Source organism: Callithrix jacchus, chromosome 3 (genome assembly GCF_049354715.1).
Source record: "Callithrix jacchus isolate 240 chromosome 3, calJac240_pri, whole genome shotgun sequence".
Taxonomy (NCBI): domain Eukaryota; kingdom Metazoa; phylum Chordata; class Mammalia; order Primates; family Cebidae; genus Callithrix; species Callithrix jacchus.
Genome location: NC_133504.1, coordinates 5,487,595 through 5,509,177, shown reverse-complemented (window position 1 = coordinate 5,509,177; position 21,583 = coordinate 5,487,595). Strand labels below are relative to the sequence as shown.

The window sequence follows — 21,583 nt, the reverse complement described above, 5'->3', positions numbered from 1 at the left end:
CCATAAATCCCGTATTTCTGATCATTCCCAATTTTGAGTATTCTGTCTCTTTGTCAAGTCACATGTCCCAATTTTAGGGCTAGAAAACACGGTCACGATGGTGATTAGAAATGCAGTTTACAGAATATTTCCCTTTCTCTCTGGTTCTCAGACTGCACAGGAGTCTCCTTTCCTCTCCCACACCCAGCTCCTGCTCTCGCCAACAGCACAGCACGCAGACATGGCTGTCAGTCTCACTAAAGGTGGAAGTTCCTCAATAATGTCTAATCAGAATGTTTGAAAAAAATAAAGTCAGCTTCTTAGTGAGTAAGAGGACTACCTCCTAGAAGATTACATTGCACAATTATTTTAATTCTAAATGTAATTGAAATTCCACTCAGAATTGTCTTCTTGAATGACAAGCCATTCTATTCCAACATGACACTGATTGATTTTAATTACGACGTGGTTTACTGCCAGCCTGGTACTTTAACCCAATTTTAAGGAAAACTCATTCATCTTGTGCTTGTGCAAGAGCCAGCGAGTGCTTTACAAGAATCGGATGAGAGTGCTTCCTAAACCTTTGAGAAATACCCATGGCCTTTTGAAAAGCATATCGAGCTCTGCCCTGTCCTAGCAGCCTGTCCTCGGGTGAGGCAACTTCTTGAAGCTTCTGTTTATTTACTCTTACAGTGAGATAGGTTTCATTTTTTTTAATGGAGCTACTGTAAGGTTAAATGAAATAGCTGCTTAGCTATTCATTTATCTGAATCCAAGCTTTTTGCTCTTTATTGATGCCAAAATGCCTCAGTATTAAGCTTGATGGGCAGTAAAGGGCTTAACCTCACAAGTGGAGAACCCCACGTTCCTGAGCACATGAGCGAGTGCACTAAATCCTTCATCGAAAAGTAACTCTAGGTCTGTTCTCCTGCCCCAAAGTGATGAAAGATGCATTTAGTGGGACTCGACGTCTTTGGTGAAGTCCTCCCACCGGCTCCTGATTCAAGAGCTCACCAAGTGATGCCTCATTAAAACCACCGAAGCACAAACCACCATTTTATTCGAGCTGGAAGCGGAGGGGCAGGGGAAATGGGGAATGAGAAAGCTGTGAACACAATGTGATGTAAAGAGGAATGCTGCCTCAGTGAGCCCGGGCGCCCAGTCCCACAGGTGCTGTTCTGTGGTCAGCTCCAGCGTCTACTCCTTTCTCTGCCATGTAAGTGGAAGATTACACATCTCTTCTGAGTTGGAATATCTTCTCTTCTCTCTGCCCCTTCAAACTCAGTGTCATCTTTGTAAACAGCATGCTGACACCACTACTCCTGTTCAGATGCTGTCAGTGGCTGCCCATCTCCTAGGTTTTAGAGAAACCATTCTTAACTTTTTGTAGTTCAGATATTCTAGGGGAACCTAGGATCCCTCTTACTTAGAAAAATGTAGACGCACACACATCCTTTTATTCTAGTTCCGTGCTCTAAAGCTTGTTCACAAACTCCAGATTCAAAAACTTGCTCAAAAAAATTAGAACTGGAGCTGGGCACGGTGGTTCTTGCCTGTAACTTTGGGAGACCAAGACGGGTGGGTCACGAGGTCAGGAGATCGAGACCATGCCAGCCAACATGGTGAAACCCCATCTCTACTAAAAATACAAAAATTAGCTGGGTGTGGTGGCACATGCCTGTAGTCCCAGCTACTTGGGAGGCTGAGGCAAGAGAATCGCTTGAGCATGGGAGGCGGAGGTTGCAGTGAACTGAGATCACGACACTATACTCCAGCCTGGGTGACAGAGTGAGACTCCACCTCAAAAAGAAATAAAAAAGATCAGAACTGTCCTGAGTGTCAAAGCTCTCCATAATCTCACCATTCATTACCAATGACTTGACCATTTCTGAAATCCCAGTTGAAAGCATACGCTCAGGTAATTATCTCTGATCATTCCAGGCAACTTACCCTCGTATCTACGCTCTGGTTACGCTCCACCTCCCTGAGAACCCCAGCGCACCAACCCCATGAGTTTGCCACCTGTCAGCACCGCTCCGCACAGGCTGCTTTCCTCCCCAGCAGCGTGGAGGCCAGAACCCAGCACAACCAACCCTTCGTATTCTGCCCTCATCCCCAGTTCCTCCACTCTCCTACTGTACACGTGCCTGGCAATACACCAGTCTAGTCACTCTCAACCCTCTAACTACTTTAGGTCCACCTCAAAGCACAAAAGTAGCAAAGAAAAAGCAAGCAAATGGGCCGATGGGTCTCACTTTAAATATATCACTACGCAGTTCAACAGGTATTTAAAACTACCTGGTGATTCTCACAGGTTTCCTAATAAATACTCTATGCCTTTTTATCTTTTTTTCTGCCCTTTAACCTCTGCTTTCTGGCCATATGTTAATGGCCTTGCTTTATACTTGAAGAAATAGAAGCATTCTGACACAAATTACTTCATTTTCCAGCCCAAATGTACCGCTTGACCTAAATTTCTCCCCTCTCCCATTTAAGGAACTGTCCAACCTTCTCTCATCAGACAAACTGACCCATTGTGTGCAGCACATTTTACCTCTTCCATTCCTCAACAAATTCTTCCATGCAATTGCTCTAAGATCTCGTCGGATCATCGATTTCTTTCTCTTCACTGGAATGGTTTCATCAGCAAATATGCTGTAATACCTCGACCTTAACAAAAACCAGTGTGTTCTTTGCCCACATGCCTCTCTGACTGCTACTCGATTTCTCCCTTCCCCTTCACAGAAACGGTTCTCGGAAGAGGTATCAGGTATCTACACTTCCTGTCTCAACTTTTTTTTTTTTTTTTTTTGAGACGGAGTTTTGCTCTTGTTACCCAGGCTGGAGTGCAATGGCGCAATCTCGGCTCACCGCAACCTCCGCCTCCTGGGTTCAGGCAATTCTCCTGCCTCAGCCTCCTGAGTAGCTGGGATTACAGGCACGCACCACCATGCCCAGCTAATTTTTTTGTATTTTTAGTAGAGACGGGGTTTCACCATGTTGACCAGGATGGTCTCGATCTCTTGACCTCGTGATCCACCCGCCTCGTGTCTCAACTTTCTTAACGCCCACTTGCTGTCTCGAGAATCAATGCCAGTGGGCCCCTCATCCCCATGCCCCCAGTGAGACCTTTCTCATCGTAGTCACCAGCGCTCTCCACCTCGTCAAATCCGGATGTCAGTTCGGAGTTCTTGTCTTGACCTCTTGGTTGGACCCACATGAGCCATATCCTCTTGAAGCATTTCTTTCCTTATGTTCTAAGGTGCCGCACAGCCTCTGGGCGGATCTCCTGTATCACTGGCCATTTCTGTTTTCTCTACCTCTTCAGAGAATGTAGGCATGCTTCAGAACTGGTCCGTGGCCTCACCCTCCTCTCTGCTTTGGTGATCTCAAAAGCTTCCATGATTTGATTGCTGTCTAAACACTGATGGCTCCTAAACAGGTACCTCCAGGACCGACCTTTCCCTTGGTCTTCAAACTAGTATTGTCAACAGCTCAGTTACCACTTGCAGGAGCTCAAAGGGCACACGGTCTAGACAGAATTATTGATTCATCAAACTCCTTCCTCATAAATGTGCTCTTCCTTTTGTATCTTTACTCCCCACATATGAAGAACCATTCTGCAGATTCTTCAACCATAGTACGTCGCAGCTCGCCAGCTCCCTACCCGTGACCTCCGACTGCTTCTGTCCTAGCCCCCTTGCCTCTCGCTGGACTGCGCATTCTTCTCCTCACCAGCTTTCCTGCTTTCTCATTCTCTGCCTTAATACCTCTAATAACGTCTCAGCATATGAAGCCTCAAGAGTAAAATCCAAACTGATTGCCAGGGACTTCACTGCCCTTCAGACTCTGATCCCACCTACTTCTTAGACGTAATTGTACTTTCCTCCACCCAAGCTGGCCACGCCAACTTGTCCCAGCCTAGGGACTTCTATCATTGCTGTTGCCTCTACACAACACTTTCCCCCAGGTTTTCTTGTGGCTTCAAAAATTGTGCAAAATATCATTGTGGCACATATACACCACGGAATACTATGCAGCCATAAAAAATGATGAGTTCATGTCCTTTGTAGGGACATGAATGAATCTGGAAACCATCACTCTCAGTAAACTGACACAAGAACAGAAAACCAAATACCACGTGTGCTCACTTATAGGCAGGTGCTGAACAATGAGAACACATGGGCACAGGGAGGGGAGCATCACACACAGGGCTATGTTGGGGGGCAGGAGGCTGGGGGGAGGGAGGCTAGGGGTGGGACAGCAGGGGGTGGGGAGTTTGGGGAGGGGTAACACTGGGAGGAATGTCTGATGTAGGCAAGGGGGGGATGGAGAGAGCAAGCCACCATGGCATGTGTGTACCTATGCATATGTACCCCAGAACTTCAAGTACAATAAACAAAGTCATTCAGGAGTCTGTCCCTGTTTTCCTTTGAGGAACCCTATATTGCCCTATCTAAAAACATCACGCTCTTTATTCTCTGACCCAGTGGTTTTAATCGGGAGAGACTTTCACCTCCCTGGGTACGTTTAGCAATGGCTAGAAACATTTTTGGTTGTCATTACTGGGAGTTGCTACTGGCATCTAGTGAGTAGACGCCAAGGGTGCTACCATACACTCGAGAGCCACCCACAAAATGAATTATCAGGTTCAGGCCCGCACAAATGTCAGTAGGACTAAGCCTGAAAAACCATGCCATTCATCAACTTCATTATCATAGCACTTATCTGAGGGAGAGGGAGGAGGAGGAGGAGAGGGAGGAGGAGGAGGAGAGGGAGGAGGAGGAGGAGAGGGAGGAGGAGGAGGAGGAGAGGGAGGAGGAGGAGAGGGAAAGGGAGGAGGAGGAGAGGGAGGATGAGGGGGAGGAGGAGGAGAGGGAGGGGGAGGAGGAGGAGAGGGAGGGGGAGGAGGAGGAGAGGGAGGAGGAGGAGGGAGGAGGAGGAGGAGGAGGAGGGAGGAGGAGGAGGAGAGGGAGGAGGAGAGGGAGGAGGAGAGGGAGGAGGAGGAGAGGGAGGAGGAGGAGGAGAGGGAGGAGGAGGAGAGGGGGGAGGAGGAGGAGAGGGAGGAGGAGGAGGAGAGGGAGGAGGAGGAGGAGGAGAGGGAGGAGGAGGAGAGGGAGAGGGAGGAGGAGGAGAGGGAGGATGAGGGGGAGGAGGAGGAGAGGGAGGGGGAGGAGGAGGAGAGGGGGGAGGAGGAGGAGGGGGAGGAGGAGGGGGAGGAGGAGGAGAGGGAGGAGGAAGAGGAGAGGGAGGAGGAAGAGGAGAGGGAGGAGGAGGAGAGGGAGGAGGAGGAGGAGAGGGAAGAGGAGGGGGAGGAGGAGGAGGAGAGGGAGGAGGAGGAGAGGGAGGAGGAGGAGGAGAGGGAGGAGGAGGAGAGGGAGGAGGAGGAGGAGAGGGAGGAGGAGGAGGAGAGGGAGGAGGAGGAGGGAGAGGAGGAGGAGGAAGGAGAGGAGGAGGAGGGGGAGTTCCTCACCTCTACTCAATAAAAAAAAAAAAACTCTCCTACGCCAACCATACAAATGGGTCCTATTATTAGACAGATGAGCACTAAGGCAGGAAAAGCTTAACTATCTTGCTCCAGATCAAGTTGGAGAGCTGGAATTTGAATGTAGATGGCCTGGCTCTAAAGCTTTTACCTTTAACCGTTGCATTCTAGGGCCATGAAGCTACATTTTTTTCCCTATAATTTATTATCTGTCTTCTCCCACTAATATACTATCTCCATGAGAACATGGAAATAATATATTGTTTATCTCTGGATCCTCTCTGGCTCTTGAAAATCTGGAATGAATGAAGAGTTCTGTATACCTTTCCAGCGTCGCTTCTTATAATCTTCTCACACAAAGCTCACTTCCCTGGAAATGACCCGCTTTCCAACCTGGAGACGTTACCGTTTCTAACACTCCCTCTGCTTTAGCCCACACTCTCTCAGGTCTGCCTTTTCCTCCTCACCCCTGTGCTCAACATGGGTATGATTGCTCCCATCTCTCCAGCCTTACCTCCAATCTTACACACACGTTTCAGACCCATAGATCCATAGAGTCATTTGGTGGAAAGAATTTTAGAGATTATAATTTTCAAATTATTTATTTTACATGTAAGTAAAATAAGACTTGGATGGCTGGCGCAATGGCTCACACCTGTAATCCCAGCACTTTGAGAGGTGGATTACCTGAGATCAGGAGTTTGAGACAGGCCTGGCAAACATGGTGAAACCCTGTCTCTACTAAAAATACAAAAATTAGCCAGGTGTGGTGGCGGACACCTGTAATTCCAGCTACTCAGGGGTTTGAGGCAAGAGAATCGCTTGAACCCAGGAGGCAGATGTTGCAGTGAGTCAAGATCACGTCACTACACACCAGCCTGGTGACAGAGAGAGACCCTATCAAGAAAGAAAGCATGAAAGGAAGGGAGGGAGGGAGGGAGGGAAGGAGGGAGGGAAGGAGGGAGGGAAGAAGGAAGGGAGGGAGGGAGGGAGAAAAATGAGACTTGGAGAAACTAAGGAAGATACTGATGAAAATTCCAGTTTTTCTTCCTTCTTTTTGGAATTTTGATGTGACTCTGAAACGCTGCTGGGAGGAAGGAAGCTGCAGAAGCTCTTAGGGCCACAGGCCCCCACAGCTCACTTAGGGAAGCACTTTTTGCCATCCAAAAGGACCTTCATTTAGGTGACTACATTTCCCTAGGCTCATATTTTCGTTACTCCTGTCCCTCAGTACAGTGTGTCCCCATGCTCTTATCAAGAACAATTTCCACCTTTGCCCCTTGTTTTATCCCAGTCCCCACATCAGAACTCTGGTCCTTGCCTTTAAGGAGTTTACAACGTAGACAAGGAAAGAGATCCTGTATGTCTTATCTTAGATCTTCCATTACTTTGCAAACTGCTTCATAATCTGATAGAATCACTGGAAGAACAAGTGATAACTTTCTCTTCAACTTGTTCTACTTGTTTCCGAGAATGTAACAGAAAAAATGTGGTCTACCCCCAGATGCCCTAATTATATTTAATAATTAGGACACGAGAAAATAAATTACACAGATAATCTATATTTTTCCATAACGTAGATGGTTTAATGCAACAATCATTTTTAGAAGGCTTATGACGTTTTTCCTGATGCAACAGATTTGGATTAATGATGCTTCTAGGAAATAATTTCCTCGCAGATCACCACATTCAAACACATTCAGAAGAGAGATATCCAGGAAAGATCCCTTAGGCTGCTTAAGGCCATTTCAACCTACAAACCTAGTAGTTACGGACAAATAGAATATTCCACGTAGCAACAAATTACCACCCCTTGGATTACATAATGATTGCAAAAGGGGAAACCTTTCTTTCTGGAAAGACCTGGCAGTCGCCACCTTAACCAAGAAATCAGCCGCAGCATCACTGAAGTGTGAGGCCATGAAACTGTGTGCCTCCAAATAGGATGCCATAGAAACGTCATCTAGGACATATTCTTGCCAACAACGTACAATGGTACCTACTTGAGCTATGAGAAGTCATTTCTAGTTAATAGAAACCAAAGGGAATGGGAAACAAGAGAAATATCATTACATAAAGCAACCACACAAATCCTCACTGTGGGACGTTTCACAAGGCAGTTGGCTGGTTCTCTTCATAAAGTCAATGTCGTGAGGAAAAATGACAGAGGGAATATACTAGATTAATAGAAATGAGGTGCCTGAGCCTCCAAGATAAGCTGGTCTAACAAAAAAAAGATTAAAATAATTTAAAAGGAACAATTGAAAAACACTAAAAGTGAAATGGATGTTAGATTATTTTAGAAAACTATGAGTTTTCTTAGTTGTAGTATAAAATTGAGGCCGTGTGATATAATGCCCTTACTCTTGGGGTCTCCTGTTTCTAGGAGCGAAGTGTAACATGCTTCTTCAAAACACGTGGTGGCTCAAGCCTGTAATCTCAGCACTTTGGGAGGCCGAGGCAGGTGGATCACGAGGTCAAGAGATGGAGACCATCCTGGTCAACATGGTGAAACCCCGTCTCTACTAAAAATACAAAAAATTAGCTGGGCATGGTGGCACGTGTGCCTGTAATCCCAGCTACTCAGGAGGCTGAGGCTGGAGAATTGCCTGAACCCAGGAGGCGGAGGTTACAGTGAGCTGAGATCGCGCCATTGCACTCCAGTCTGGGTAACAAGCAAAACTCCGTCTCAAAAAAAACAAACAAACAAACAAAAAAAAAACAAACAACAACAAAAAAAAACCACTCACCATGTGCACATGAGAATCTAGCAGTATGGAGATGTGTTAATAATTAAATCCCCCTAGTGGGTATCTGATGTATCATCCTTTCAATCTTTCTGTTGTTTAAATGTTGAATGTAAAAATGTTGAAACGAAGCTAACGGTAGTGCTTCAGGAAATTACTCAGCAAAGCGGTGTCCCACTTCCGTTTGTCCTTCTGCACTCCTTATTAGAAACTACTTCAGGAAATCTGTAATATGACTGATGCACGTGCTCCACCAGGAAGGCCCCCACGTGGAGAGCCAAACGCTTACACAGCCAACTACTTTTCCTTAAGTCTTCTGCAAATTCTAAGTAAGTGACTGGCAAGAAATGTTTTTGGGGACCCAAATAGAGATGAGGGGCACCCAATGAAAGCCACTATGTGGCCCCTCGCCTGGACCTCGTTTCCAAAGTGACGCTTGCGTTGACAGCAATGTGATGTCAGCCACGTCACTTAAATACCTACACAGATCGAGTCTCAATGTGATTTCATTTCCAGAGATCAGGATCGTACATTTCAATTCTAACAAATGAGACCAGGTATGAATTTATATAATACAGTACATGTAGAGACAATAAAGATACCACACATCTAAAATTTGAATCTGAAGTGCATAGTGTAGAAGTCACACAGCCCTTGTGACGCACTGACGCTTTTCAAACCACAGAGAAGCTCAAGTGTGGCACAAAGTCATTATAAATATTTAGCAGGAAAAGTCTGGCATGAGTGAAAGAGTTCAGAAACATGCTCATCATATCCGTGAAGTGTCATCGCAGATCCTCATGAGACAAGCACATCAAGTGACTTTACGCCCTGGAAAATGAAGATGGGTATAAAGAAATAGGATGCTGTGAATGTCATTCGGGGACCCTCCGTATTATGGTGAGTCCCACGATCCTAAAACAATGAGCTTTTCCTTTAATCCCATGGCACGGGTAAGTTCAAGATTAGTATCGCCACCAACAGCCGAAACATTTGGTGTCAAACCCCTGTTACAAAAGCACCCTGTCACTGAATTTCTCAATGCAGCAGCCAGCAATGCATAGGAGAAGGAACACTGAAATCGAGGCCTTCGAGAGTGCTCCAAACACAAAATCCTGACTGCTCTGGAACTTTTGGAGTTTATGAATCACACTAAGCAACGTCTTCGTATGTGCCAATGCCCTCCACATTTTACCCCAGACTCGGCGTGATTTGGAGGTGGGCCCCCAACATTAAGTAGAATATAAACCATCAGGAGTTACTAAGATAAATGCATTGTGATAGCTTGGAGGTTTAATCCACCTATTTGATTCTGTCAACTTGTTGATCAGAGACCATTGCGATGACAAGCTGACTATTTTGAGAAGTTTATGATCCCCGTCAGCTGTCTCCTGAGAGAATGATGTTGACTAAATGAAGAAGCCAGGCCAAATATTTGGTCAGCATTCCCGACATATGAATGGTATCACATATTACTTAGCAAACTTTTTAGCAGTGTCTTCAGAGTTTTGACTGAGGTCAGGCCAAGGGGAAGCACATTTAATGGGCAACATTTTGTAACAAGAATAAAAAAGTGATGATGATTCAAACCCCAAGTTATTTCCTGATCATTGCGCAATTTTGGTAAACCTTTAGGGAGAAAATCGGATTTCATCTACAGATTCTCTTCCAGTGTTCCACTGATTCTATTTCCTTAGGAAATACGTGTTCTTTGCCATTTTCATTTTAGGGATTCTTGTTTTTGTCATTATCCACTCAACAGACATTTCTGGATAATCAGGAAAACATAAATTAAAAACGGTTGACATGTCAGAAACACAAACGGGTGCTGAATGCATGGAGAAGACAGATATCTGACCCATGCTGGCTCAGGGCAGAGCAGGGGCTTGCGGTGAGATGCACCACGAGCCCGGAAATGGAGGGATTCGGGCTGGAGTAAGACGTGACTGATGGGACGCAGGGATAGGAGAATGTTCCAGGAAGCAGCAGCAGCTAGAGAGGCAAGCGTGGTGGGGCAGAGGCGGCTGGGAGCTCCTATATCGGGAGACGGTCAAGACTTTGTAATCCATGAGCGAAGCTGGACCTCCTTCTGAGAACAAAGAGCTATCCTTAAAAAGTTTAAGAAAGGGACTAACATGAGGAGTGATCCTTTTGGGGTTGGTGGATGTGATGACTGGGTTTCCATGCACATGTCTGACATGTGCCTCCCGCAGACCCTGTTACCACATCCGTACAGTACCCGTAGGATGTGAAAGAAATAAAAAAAGGACAAACATGAAGAGGAGGAGAAAGAAAACATGAGTAACTGTGCGTGTTAGGAAGTGAATCCTGGTGTGCATGCAGAGGTGGAGGAGGCGGGCCTAGAGATCTGGGACAAGGTTATTGCCATAACTGAAACAAAAAAAAATGTGAGTGTGAGTGAAGGCAATGGGGAAAATAGAAGAAACGGGGTGGGTTGGAAAGGGCAACAAGCCTACAAATATGTTTTGTAAGTTTAGCATCTGAAAGAATCTGAGAATGGATGAGGCTTATAACTTGAGACGGGAGTTAGACACAGATGTGAATTCCAGAAAAATCAATGTATGACATTTCTTGCACATTCATGTCTCCAAATATTTTCTCTTTGTAGAGTTCCAATCGAAATGTCAGCAAAGGGACTACAAAGCAAAGCAAATAAATCAACAACAGCAAAAATACTTCCGTTTTCGCACCCACCCTACTTCTCTAAATGATGAACTCATTCTTTTCAAAACACATCAAGGGAATAAATTCAACACTTAATGTACACCTGAACGTAATTTTGTAAACAGAACACATTTTACAGCACATATCTTTCAATGAAAGTGCCAGATAAGACAATAAAACCTTCAGTTCACTTTTTATTTCATTGAACAGATAAAAATACTTAATTCAATTACATAAAATGCAAAATTATGCCCTGTCAGATTGCTCTCTGGCTCCAGAAATCGTCTTTCACCGTGACTATCTGTGCCAGGGTCATACAACCAAACCTCTCCCTGGGGTGTACTCCAACAGATGGGTACGTGGCCCACAACTTGGTGCTGTCACTGCCTCTCATCAATTTCTACTCTATTCCCCAATAATTACGTATCTGGGTAAAACAGGGTCAAGGGCAAAAAAAAGGATTTTTGCCTCTGCAGTTGACGGCCCTGGAATTTACAGCTTTTCCTCTTTCAGTTTCCTTGACTTCCTTCCCCAACCTCTCCCTTCCCCTTATCCAGAAAGAATGCAAACCTTGCATTTGATGAGCCTTCAGCATGACAGCAATCTCCCTGCCACAGTAACGGGACGCTTAGGGAATCTGCACAATCCTCAATGAGTTTAGCAGGGAATGGAAGACTGTTTCTTCTCCTATTTTAATTTCCTGGGCTTTTCAGTTCTTGATTTCCCTCTAGTTTCGAACTTTGGAGGTGATGTCAGCTGTTTTCTTCCTAGGTTGATTCCCTTTTTTTTTTTCCTAGCCCAAACCATCTCCCACAGTATCCATAGAGGGTCAGAACTGCAGAGTCATAAAGGGCAAAAGTGAGGCAAACCTGGGTTTCAACCTGACCTTCCACTTGCCAGCTCTACATTTTTACACTAGTCTGGCTGCACTTCCGTCATCTCAGCTACACAATGGGGCTTACAAAATCTCTTTTCTCTTGTTTTTTTTTTTTTCTTTTTGAGATGGAGTTTTGCTCTTGTTTCCCAGGCTGGAGTGCAATGGCACGTTCTGGGCTCACTGCAACTCTACCTCAAGCGATTCTCCTGTCTCAGCCTTCTCAAGTAGCTGGGATTACAGGTGCCCACCATCACGCCCAGGTAACTTTTGTATCTTTAGCAGAGACGAGGTTTCACATCGTGGGCCAGGCTGGTCTCGAACTCCCGACCTCAGGTGATCTGCCTGCCTCGACCTCCAAAAGTGCTGAGATTACAGGTGTGGGCCACTGTGCCCAGCCCTTCTGGGTTTTTTTAAAGTAAGTTCAAACGAGCCAATTCATGTAATGTGCTCAGCATAGAACCTGGAACTAAGGAAGTGCTAATCAAATACGGTATGACTTCCTAAAGAGGCTGGTTCTTTTGTTGATCTATGTTTGTTTTCATTTTCCATCTAGGCACCTCTGGCTAGTTTGTGTAGGAAGTGAAGTCCATTCTTAGAGCAGTCCTAGAGCCTCCCTTCAGGAATCCTGGGATGCAGCTTCTCTCTGTTCTCGCCTTTCCTATCGGACCACCTAGCTTACCTGGAGCTCTGCAATCTGCCTCAGACCACCCTGGTTTCAGCTTGCCTTGTTTTTGTTTACACAGCACCTTTTCAGGCATTTCTGGGCTTTGCTCTAATTCCCTTCCTAAGAGATCAGCCATTTCAGTGAACAGTTTCACCTCCCCTAATACACATTAGCCTTCCCAATATTCTTCTCTCCATCTACCTATCTGTTCACTCATCCATTCAGTCTATGATAATCCCTTGTTTCCACGCTCCAGGAGATCATCGATGTGTTGGGGAAGACAGTATATTGTGATGAGGAGAATAATTTCAATATTACAATTTTTTCTTTTTTACTTTGTTTTAATTGAAAACATTACATTTCCTTTTTCTTATAAGGTGAAAAGTGATCCATATTGAATTAGATAAAATGTTTAAAAAGCTCACCTAAAAAAGCTCCTGGCACATAGAAGGGATTATCAAATGTTTGAAAATTTATTACAAGGTATAAGAAATGATCACTGAAAGAAAGAGTGCTCTCTATCTATGTATTCAATGATGCACAAAAAATTTCCAAGGAATGGGCGTGGCATTGGGAGAGCCGCTGTTACACATTGAGGAACCAGCACAGAAAATGGCAAACAGTGAGGAATGCAGACTAAACCACATTCCTTGCTGCTTGAGAATTCCAAGTACGCTAGAGAATAGACTTGCAGGAGGGAGCAGTGGTTGGGACAACTAGGAAGCTGCTAAGGTAGGCAGACGGCAGATGATGAAAGTCTCTTTTACAGGGCTGGGCGCGGTGGCTCATGCCTGTAATCCCAGCACTTTGGGAGGCCGAGGCGGGTGGATCACGAGGTCAAGAGATCCAGACCATCCTGGTCAACATGGTGAAACCCTGTCTCTACTAAAAATACAAAAAATTAGCTGGGCATGGTGGCGTGTGCCTGTAATCCCAGCTACTCAGGAGGCTGAGGCAGGAGAATTGCCTGAACCCAGGAGGCGGAGGTTGCAGTGAGCCGAGATCGCACCATTGCACTGCAGCCTGGGTAACAAGAGCGAAACTCCATCTCAAAAAAAAAAAAAAAAAGAAAAAAAGAAACTGAGGGCAAAACAGGACCACTCCTACCATGTCTGATAAATGGCTGCGTTCTCCGATGACTAGCAAGGGACCCATCACCCTGCCTCATAAGAGAGGTCCTTCCTCTGGCTCAGCTCACTGCCCTGGTACCGCTGCCCTGTCGTCTCTGCCCTTCATCCCTCTTAGAAGCCAGCCCTCACTTCCCAGTAGGTGGCAGCTACTTCTGCTGTCCTTTGCAGCTGCCCTCAACAGCCCTCCCTGACATTGCATATTTGGATTTGGCTCCTACACGAATGAATGAAAGTGACCTGTTATTTATCAGTGTGGATTCCTCAGACCTGCGTAGGCATAGACACAATTCCTTGGTATCAGCAGTACCGCGAGGGTCCCTGGATCCACTGACCTAAGTTTGCTGAGATGCTGAACAAAGATGTGCCTAATTTGCAGATTGTGGTGAAGTCAAATCGAGACTATGAATTTGGCCACGTTCCCTTTGCGTAACTTAGGCAGCTTGGGAGCTCAGGCATCCGAGAGCTTCTTGGGAAATAAATTGTGTTGGTGAGTGTGAGAACAAGTACTTATGCAGTATTTTCTCTGTGATAGGCATTTTGCAAGTTAGGCAATGGTAAATTAGAAGGCCAACTCTTCTTTTTTTGGAAGAATTCTAATCTGGTGAAGGAAACAAACATCTCCAAAATTATAAAAAGAAGGCAGAATATCAAAAGTGGCAGAAGAAAGTTAAAATAGCCTATTTTCTTTTTCTTTCTTTTTTCTTTTTGAGACAGAGTCTCACTCTGTTGCCCGGGATGGAGTGCAGTGGCGTGATCTTGGCTCACTACAATTTCCACCTCCCAAATTCAAGCTCTCCTCCTGCCTCAGCCTCCTGAGTAGCTGGAACTACAGGTATGTGTCACCACCTCTGGCTAATTTTTGTAGTATTTTTAGTAGAGATGGGGTTTTACCATGTTGGTCAGGGTGGTCTTGAACTCCTGACCTCAAGTGATCTGCCTGCCTCAGCCTCCCAAAGTGCTAGGATTATGGGCCAGAGCCACCACACCTGGCAAAATAGCTTTTTATCGTGTTCCTTTACCCCCAGGTGTTTACATTTCAGTGGGATTAAAGGCAGAACTGAGGCCTGGGCCCATGGATAGAGATGCCTGAGAACATTACCTCCCATTACCCCCGCTGCCTGGGCAGTGCCCTAAGTATGTGGTCCTCAAGTAGCACGCAGCACTCCTAAGCCCTCAAGGTGGGGGTATATGGGATTCATTTCAAGTTTGAGAGAATCAAGGGGTGCACTGCCGCTCCCTTGAATAGGGAGAGTCTGGAGGGTGCACACATCTGAAACTCATTCCTGCTCAGGGCTGTATCATTCTTCCTTGAGATCAAAGTCTGGCACGCACGCAAACAGCGATTATTTTGAAGCAAGCCATTCCTCACATTATCGCCTCGCATTTTGCCTCCTCCAGCAAAAAAATAAAAATGTTCTTTCCCTTAGATTTGAGTTCTTTTTCCTCTAGTTTATTCTGCTCCAAACCAGTAAACAAATTCTTCCTACAAATAGCAGGAAGAATTCGTTTTCTTTTTTTTTGCTGTGAGTGGTGACTCACAGCAAACATCCTCACAGGTGACCAAGGAAAACAGAATGTGTGTGTGTGTCATGTCCCCATGAAGGCTGCAGCCTGAGTTTCCAACTTCACTTTGGCCACAGCCCGCTTGCAGGTTCCTGGTCAGCCTGGTCCCTCTTTCAGCTTTTATTATGTTGGCCTCTCCAAATGTTTCCTGGGCCGGGTGTGGTGGCTCACGCCTGTAACCCCAGCACTTGCAGGAGGCCGAGGTGGGTGAATCATCTGAGGTCAAGGAGTTTGAGACCAGCCTGGCCAACATAGTGAAACCCTGTTTCTACTAAAAATACAAAATTCAAGTGGGCATGGTGATGCACACCTGTAGTCCCAGCTACTCGGGAGGCTGAGGCAGGAGAATCGCTTGAACACCGGAGGCTGAGATTGCAGTGAGCTGAGATCACGCCATTGCACTCCAGCCTGGGTGACAGCGTGAAACACTGTCTCAAAACACAAAAAAACCTAAATATGTTTCCCAGACTCCATGGAGCCCTTCCTCTCTCAGTAGCATCATTTTGGTCTGGTATTCCCATCCTTCCTTTTGAAAAATCTCTCTTCTACTCAACATTCCCCACCAGCCTCGGTGCCCACGTTCCACCAGGACACCAAGGTGAGATAATGTGTTAAAGTGTAATTCCCAAGGCTATTTGCATCTGAATAGGCTTCAGAGCATTAAATACAAGGCAATGCTCTCAAAAGGTAGAAGTCTGCGTGTCAGTTCAGAGATGAAAGAGGATGGAGAGGGTGAGGACGGAGAGGAAGACTCTGATGAGGGCTTTTCTGTAGCTGCCTCTGGAGCCAGGCCCATCTTCTCAGGAGCAATGATGTCAACTCCATCATCCCCAAGGAGGTGGAAATCTATTTTATCACACCTTTATAATTTAGACCCTTCTTATAGTTATGTGAACTGCTTATAATTATGTGTATTTCTTACAACTCTCATAAGCCGCCCAAGTAGGGCCAATCTACCTGGTGTGGGCAGGGAGTAGGTGCAGAGCTGGGCTTTCTGCCAGGCCTGTGTGTGTCCAAGGCCAGCCTTGGTCCCTTATCTCAGGCCTGGAGGACATCCCAGAGGGGGACGTCCTTTCTTTTGCTTTAATCCATTCCCTGAGTTAACTCATCTCTTGCTGTCCTGAAACATTTTATTGATGCTAACTTTATTTTTAAAGATGATAATCTGTCCTTTTTATTTATGCTTCAGTAGAAATAGATTTGATGTGTCTCAGGTCTAAGAACAAGAACGCTTCTTACGGTTCAAGACATTCTCCTTCTGTATTCTCTTCTGCTGAGTAACACCCAGTGACATCCTGCATTCCCACTGCCAGTCATCAAAGCTACCAGTGGGCTCCTACGACCGTCTGATTAATGGGTTGATTCACCTTCTCAAAAGCAATGCCTTTTAAACACAGAAATAAGGAAGGCAGGAATTTCACATGCAGTTTAAGAAACCTTATTTTTATCTTACAGTTGACTTTGGCATCTTAAAAATTTCAATTTTAAGTTTGTATTATTTTGATAATGAATTATATTACACATAAATAAATGGCTTTTTAAATATTCGATGCACAGTGTCATTTTACTTGCTTATAATATTTTATAAATAAAATGTACATTGCAAATATTTTGGGAAACAAAATCACAAAATGTATTATGCTAGCATAATTGACGATGTCACAGAGGCAAAGTGTGTTTTCATTCACTAGGTCACAATTAGTAAATAAATGAATAAAAAAGAATAAAAATACTGCCCGGGCGTGGTGGCTCACACCTGTCATCCCAGCACTTTGGGAGGCTGAGATGGGTGGATCACCCGAGGTCAGGCGTTCCATAGGAGCCTGGCCAACATGGTGAAGCCCCATCTCTACTAAAAATACAAAACTTAGGAGGGTGTGGTGGTAAGTGCCTGTAATCCCAGCTACTCAGGAGGCTGAGGCAGGAGAATCGCTTGAACCTGGGAGGTGGAGGTCGTAGTGAGCCAAGACTGCACCATCGTACTCCAGCCTGGGCAACAAGAGCAAAGTCCAACTCAAAAAGAAAAAACAAAAGAACACCAGACTAGCAATTTAGAAACTATAATCAATGCCTTAATTTGTCCCTTCTTTTAAAAAAATAACCACACAAAGCATCTGCATGACTTAGGAGAGCTTCCACAAATACACCATAAGACGTTAGCCCTGATAATTTGCTGTGACATTGAACATTTCTGCGGGGCAGGCGTCTCACTCTAGATCACTAGAAAATGAAGCCGAGCACTCCTGGCATTCATTTCTGCTCCCCGAGAAAACGCTTGCTCTCCACTTCACTCAGGCCACCATTCATAACCCAGTGATGTGTGACGTCACTTGTCCCACAGCAGATAATGAACAGCTTCCCAGGGAAATCTTTCCACGTGACTAACGATTTAATGTCTTAGACAGAAATGGAATCTTACCTACCACATAGAAGAAACAACCGTGTTAGTTTAACTGAATGGTACAGGATGAAGGTCCCTGCTATAGCTATTCCTTCTGACAGATAATGGATGGGCCACGAGACAAAAGAAGGAACCCACTCTCAGAAATAAACGCTCCACAAAGCAATCTCATGCCTCACCTAAGGCAATATGTTTCTCATGGGTCTTTTGTTACTCTAAGATATTAAATTATCCTTCCAATTACCTTGGCAACTGAAACAAGAGCCCCTAACACGCTGACGACTGTTGGACGAGCACACCAGCTGTCAGTTGTAAATGATAATTAAGGCATCTAATTATTAAGCATAGTGAAAATACGCCGCGTTCACTTTTTAAATAAAACTTGTGCCCTAAGTATAGGAGAATTTTCATACCAACCAAATGCTATTTCTCTACCTCGGATCAGCAGCTTGGCCCCTTTTCTCTCTGAGGCTGACGAACTGCAGCAACCTTTGCGATACTAGACCCTCCACCCCCACCCCGGTCTCCCCCCAGGTTTTCTTAGTTATAAAGGTAGCAGAACGTTGAAAGCTGCATTCATAACCAGCTTACCTTCGGAACAATAGCAAGAGTAACAAAGAATCCGTCTTAATAAAAGACCTGTGCACAGGCAGCTTAAGCAATCAATGTAAAGGGGTCCTTTATTCTGCTTAGTGGCTTCTCCCCCAGAGGTTAACCATTTTAAAGCTGGCACTTAGCCTGAGAACAGGAACAAAGCATTACTCGAAAGCAGGGACCTTCCTCCAGGATCAGCATCTCTGCTTTCCGTAATTCTTAAGAAACATGGAAACTCAATGACAAGGAGGCGATACCTTTGGATGGGAACATTCCAGCGCAGGAAAACCGCTGTCTTGGCAGCTGTGCAGAGCGAGTTGCTTGAGTGTGTATTCCTCTCTTCTCAGCTCCCGGGTCGGCCTGGTAGCGGCTGCCAACCTAGGGAGCATTTACGACATGTATGTGGTGTTCATCCGCAATAAAAGGATTGACTAACCAGCTCAGCTTGGCGCTGCTCGCCCAGAGGCATCAGATCGCTGGACCCTCCCCATCTGATTGGCTGCTTCCCAGTCCGGCCCAACGCCTCTGCCTTCACCTTCTGCTGTGTTCAATACATTTTCCCTCGGGATACAGTCGGAGAAGTGCTGGGCAGGCAATCAGCGGCAGCTGAGCCAGCTTTAACAACCAGTGACATGATTTTCTACCAACATGTTTAATTTTCCAAAGTTCTCCGTAATACACCAGGAGAGACCTAATAAAATGGATATAATTTGACAGTAGTGGCTTTATGATTTCTCCCTGAAAATACCTTGAGTTTAATGCACGCATAACACACTACTAAAGTGATCAGGTGACTTTTCGCAGCGCGGCGTGTCGATATAATCAACCTTAAATCAAAACAGATGGGAACGACAGAATATATTAAGAGCCTTATTAAAAATGCCAGGAGTGCAGTTGAATGAGGCTACTGAGGCCATCTCAAGAAAGTGTTATAAATCATCTACACGAGTGCTCTTCCGACGCTTATCGTTGATTTTAGATAGCTCTGATAATAAACATAAACGTCACTGACAGGCAAAAAGGTATAGTCTGCATTAACTTCTCTAGAAGGCAAGTAACAGAAAGAAATATCAAACATTTTACTCTACAAAAGTGGTCAAATGAGAAAAGAACACAAGTGCACCTTCATCATCTCACGTCCATGTGCTAAATTCCATTTGGTCCAGGGTCCAGGGCAGGGTACTGAAAAGGCCCCACTGGTGTTTTGTTTTTTTCTTTTGTCGTTCTCTTTCTTTCCTTTCTTTTTTCTTTGAGACGGAGTTTCGCTCATGTTACCCAGGCTGGAGTGCAATGGCGCCATCTCGGCTCACCGCAACCTCCACCTCCTGGGTTCAGGCAATTCTCCTGCCTCAGCCTCCCGAGTAGCTGGGATTACAAGCATGCGCCACCATGCCCAGCTAATTTTTTTTTTTTTTTGAGACGGAGTTTCGCTCCTGTTGCTCAGGCTGGAGTGTACTGGTGCAATCTCAGCTCATTGCAGACTCCACCTCCCAGGTGCAAGCAATTCTCCTGCCTCAGCCTCCTGAGTAGCTGGGATTACAAGCATGCGCCACCGTGCCCAGCTAATTTTTTTTTTTTTTTTTTTTGAGACGGAGTTTCGCTCCTGTTGCTCAGGCTGGAGTGTACTGGTGCAATCTCAGCTCATTGCAGACTCCACCTCCCAGGTTCAAGCAATTCTCCTGCCTCAGCCTCCCACACAGCTGGGATTACAAGCACCTGCCACCACACCCAGCTAATTTTTGTATTTTTAGTTAGAGACAGGGTTTCATCATGTTAGCCAGGCTGGTCTCAAACACCCCAGGTGATCCGCCTGCCTTGGCCTCCAGAAGTGCTGGGATTACAGGCATATGAGCCACCGTGCCCAGCTAATTTTTGTATTTTTAGTAGAGACAGAGTTTCACCATGTTGGCCAGGCTGGTCTTGAACTCCTGACCTCATGTGATCCACCCGCCTTGGCCTCCCAAAGTGCTGGGATTACAAGGCACAAGCCATCCCACCTGGCCAGTTTCGTTTTGTTTTGTTTTTCAAAATGAGAGGCATCAAATGGAAGAGAGTGAATTGACCACAGACATTTATCCTTTTCTCCCTCACAGAGCCCCACTAAAATGACAATAAATTTTTGATTTTAAGAACCATAAACCCACAAGGACAAAGAAATGGGAGAAAACAGCAACCCAACTTAGAAAAGGAGAAAGCAAAAGGGTAAGTGGTAGGTGGGCAGAGAGAGCTGGATCCCAAACGGGCAATGGGGAGAGTAACAACAGGCAGTATTGCCAAGCCGGCAGCCCCAGCGTGCTCTGGAGTTGGCAGAGATGAAAGTGGTGCTAAAAACAGGAGGTGACCCGACTGCCAATCCTTCACCCTACAGAACGCGGAAGGTTTATTCTCCGGAGAGACGAACAGAGGCCCTCTGGACTGGCATGGCTGGGAATAAAGGTACCAGACTGAAAATATTGCTGTTAATGAGAAAATGAGCTATAAAATCCTGGGCCTTCCTTCCCCACTCAGCTCCTGGGAGCCAGGTAGGAAGGTAAATAGGCTCCAGAAAAAAGATGTGAAGCGCGCTCTTCGGGGATCCCACCATCCCAAAATACGGGACTTAAAGGTACTAATATAGGGTGCTCTCTAAGATGTGGCTGGGCTTGACCTCCTGAAGTTCAGCCCACATGCCCCTCTCTTACATATAAGCAGATGAGACAAATCTCTAACACAGAAGCAGAGAACAAAACAAAGAAGAAAGAAACAGGCAGATAACAGGCAGGCAAGCAAACATGGGAAAAGGAAACAAAAGGAAACAGTGGGCGTGCAGGGAGAAAAACGGTTTAAACACTATCATTCACGGCCTTGTCAAAGTGCGAGATGTGCGGGCACTTCCTACTCTGCACAGTTACAGTATTCACGAATATCACCTACACGGTGTGCCTGACAGCGTCCGTCTTCCAGCAATACAGTTCAAATGTCAGTTCTGAATTTGATGGCGTGTTAACCCTGAGTGATTGTGCAGCATGCAGCTCTTTCAGCTCTTCTGCCACAGCCACTGAGTAATAACAGATGCTCGCCCCGGTCACTGGCCAATCTCCACGCCTCTTTCAAAGCCTGCCGGTGACTGGTTACTGCGTGCCTACGGGTCAGCTCACTACGTTGTGGTTGTTGAGTTGTCGCACAAAGTGTGTTACTGAGTTGCGTCCTTGTCTCCGGGTGATGCACCCGTGCAAGGTTTCACAGGGATGGTTAATGAAAAGAGGGAACTGGTCGACAAAGAGGAAAGTGCAGCGAAGAAATAAACAATTTCATGGGAAGTGAAATTGGATATGATTAGATTTGAAAATGGGGACAGCGATGTTTACGATCTGAAGGAACCTAGCTTTGCATGAACCATACTTCAGAAGCCTAATCAATACTTTCTTAAAACGTAAAGTTTCTTCAACATCTTTTTAAATTTCATGAAGGAAAGAAAG

General features: G+C 45.5%; 1 protein-coding gene and 1 non-coding gene across 7 annotated transcripts in view; one reads left to right on the top strand and one right to left on the bottom strand.

Moving 5' to 3' along the window:
- SORBS2 (sorbin and SH3 domain containing 2) overlaps positions 1–18,558 on the bottom strand; it is a 392,630-nt gene extending 374,072 nt beyond the window's left edge. For all 6 annotated transcript variants that reach the window (XM_078366120.1, XM_078366115.1, XM_078366113.1 and 3 more), the window contains exon 1: positions 18,383–18,558. The gene's annotated coding sequence lies outside the window, so the exon portion shown is untranslated. The remainder of the gene's footprint in view (positions 1–18,382) is intronic.
- LOC118152634 (small nucleolar RNA U13) lies at positions 10,357–10,460 on the top strand. Its single transcript, XR_004741369.1, has one exon. It is a non-coding gene; the product is annotated as a small nucleolar RNA U13 (small nucleolar RNA).
- Positions 18,559–21,583: the final 3,025 nt, after the last annotated feature.